Below are 3,257 nucleotides of genomic sequence, written 5' to 3' on the forward strand. Positions count from 1 at the left end.
CACAGACACATGTTGGTTGCTGCAACGGCTGCAGCTTTTGAGGGTGCTACAACATCAACCTGATGTAAATCCCGGACACATAAATGACATAGTCACATTGTGCACTGTGGGTAGTGACAAGTCAGGTGTCATGACCCCTGTACCGGGCATCATGGGACACTTCCGTGTGTTGGTGTCCGTGCCATGCCAGTGACGCTCACCCCAAGTGCGCAGTACGACATGCACACATGTCAAAGGAGTCAAGGGCATGCCTGGCACACATTGCACCCTCACACAGTACACCTGTACACATCTCATCATACATCTGGTGCCTCCTCCACTCAGGAGGCATGTTCCACATCACAGCCTGTCACACCTGTGCCCCACACATGTAGTAATGCACAGACGATGCCTTGATGTCCATTCCTGGACAAGTATGTCCATCCATGGACAAGTATGTCCGCCCTATTCCTACCTGTGTGTCGACTATCACCACAGTGATGTGTACAAACCGGCGTACTGCTGCTAAGAGGGCCTGTGTATGTTCCCCAATCACTGTGGGAGTGCTGCCGTATGTGTACCCATCGTGATGGCGAGCGTACAGGCATTTGTACGGTCCGTACCACAACGAGTACGCATACGCGTGCAGACCCATAGTGATAGTGAGCGTACATGCGAGTGTACGGCCCTCTCACTATGGGTCTGCACGCGTATGCGTACTCGTTGTGGTACGGACCGTACAAATGCCTGTACGCTCACTATCACTATGGTTCTGCACGCGTATGCGTACTCGTTGTGGTACGGACCGTACAAATGCCTGTACGCTCACTATCACTATGGTTTTGCACGCGTATGCGTACACGTAGTGGTACGGACCGTACACTCGCATCTACGCTCACTATCACTATGGTTCTGCACGCGTATGCGTACACGTAGTGGTACGGACCGTACACTCGCATCTACGCTCACTATCACTATGGGTCTGCACGCGTATGCGTACACGTAGTGGTACGGACCGTACACTCGCATGTACGCTCACTATCACTACGGGTACACAGACCCATAGTGATAGTGAGCGTACAGGCATTTGTACGGTCCGTACCACAACGAGTACGCATACGCGTGCAGAACCATAGTGATAGTGAGCGTACAGGCATTTGTACGGTCCGTACCACTACGTGTACGCATACGCGTGCAGACCCATAGTGATAGTGAGCGTACATGCGTGTGTACGGTCCGTACCACTACGTGTACGCATACGCGTGCAGACCCATAGTGATTTTGAACGTAGGCATGCATGTACGGGCCGTTGCCATGCATTTGGGGTGCCCTAGGGCCCGGAAACGCACCGTACCTGTGTGTGATTCTCCTAATTACATAGGGGACAAGTATTAAGGCCTACATGCATGCTGGTTGTCATGGCGACCAGGTTCAAATTTCGATTTTGTTCTGGAAGGTGCACAGCAGAAGTCAGTTGGAATTCTTCTACTTTGTTGCAATGTGTTTGTGGGGCTGACATCATGCAGGAGAATGAAACCGATAGAGAACCCACAGACTGCTAGGTTTGAAGGGATTGGTGGAAACATAGGATGCAAATGTGAGTGACCAATCACTCTGTACTCCTGTGCATGAGACTGGGCAGAAGGCCACATATAAGGCAGCCAGGTCCCATGAGGGATTACTTGCCTGCACATCTTTGCATTTGTCGACCAAGCTGCTGCTACTGATTCCCTGGAACCATGTCAAGGGCTGTGGAGAGGACACAGCCATTCACCCTGGAGGAGAACATGGCTCTGCTGGATGTGATCCTCCCACAGTACCCCATGCTGTATGGGCGACCAGGGTATCAGGTGAGTGCATAGGCCACTGCCACAGACTGTCCCTATGTTGTGACTGTGTCTTCAGGCATTGTGACCCGGTGTGACACACATGCCATGTACTGTCGGGGGGGTACCAGGGGGGGGGTGCCTGATGTCTCCCAGCAGTGCCCTGAGACAGGAGGGGTGTGTGCAGAGTCCTCCCAGCAGTGCCCTGAGACAGGAGGTGTGTGTGCAGAGTCCTCCCAGCAGTGCCCTGAGACAGGAGGGGTGGGGGCCTATAACTCACAGCAGTGCCCTGAGACAGGAGGGGTGGGTGTGGAGTCCTTCCAGCAGTGCCCTGAGACAGGAGGGGTGGGTGTGGAGTCCTCCCAGCAGTGCCCTGAGACAGGAGGGGTGGGGACCTATCACTAACAGCAGTGCCCTGAGACAGGAGGGGTGGGTGTGGAGTCCTCCCAGCAGTGCCCTGAGACAGGAGGGGTGGGTGTGATGCACAGTGTGAGCCTTGATCATTGATTGTGACATTGCCATCATTCCACCTGAGTACCCACTATGGCACGTACTGCCTTTTCCCTCACCAGAGGATGATGTCCCTATGACAGAGGTGCAATGCGTTGGCTGCATTACATGCCATGTAGTAACCAGCTATTATGTTCACATATGTCTCTCTGTGACATGTGGCTGGTGTATTGATGTGGTGTCACTTGTACTTCCTCACAGGTAGGCGCCTCTGCCAAGGAGCAGATCTGGCTGACCGCCGTCAGTGCCGTGAGGCGTGTGGATGGTCGGAGGCGGAGCCTGTCCCAGGTGAGGAAACGCTGGCAGGATATCCGGTGCTGGACGCGGAGGATTGCACGGCTCCTGCTGGGGGACTCACCTGAGAGCCACAAGAACCGCGGCCGCCGCCGTCTGACCCACCTCCACAGGCGTGTGCTGCCGGTGGTCTTTCCAGACCTGGAGAGGCGCTTACAGGCGATGCAGCAGGCGGAAGGGGGTAGGTACATGTGCGTTTGTTGTGTGTCACCGGCATTTGTAAGGGCACAGTGGCATTAATTCACTGGCAGGGTTTAAAGGTGCTGTGCCCATCCAGTTTGCCCAAGTGTAGCGCTGCGCCCCTGCCACCCTTCCCCTCCTTGCAATGTGTTCCCTGGTCTGTGTGTAGTCACTCCTTCACAAGGTAATGTAGGCTGGCGCTTTGTCCACGAGAACAATGACTGTAGCATCATGGGTGGTGGTGGTGGGTAACAGGTTGTGGGACCTTGCCTGTGAACTGTCAAGTTCACTGCATGTGGGTTCCATGTCAGTTGGCACTGATGCTGGCTCCAGACATGTGAGTTGGTCTCTCATGTGTCATGCCTTACAGCGCGCATGTCCTATGTAGTGGCCTGTGACATGATGTGCATGAGTGTGCGCTACGCATAGTGCAGGGATGGTGACGTGTGTAGCAGTCATTCCCATTCA

Source organism: Triturus cristatus, chromosome 10 (genome assembly GCF_964204655.1).
Source record: "Triturus cristatus chromosome 10, aTriCri1.1, whole genome shotgun sequence".
In the NCBI taxonomy this organism is placed as follows: Eukaryota; Metazoa; Chordata; class Amphibia; order Caudata; family Salamandridae; genus Triturus; species Triturus cristatus.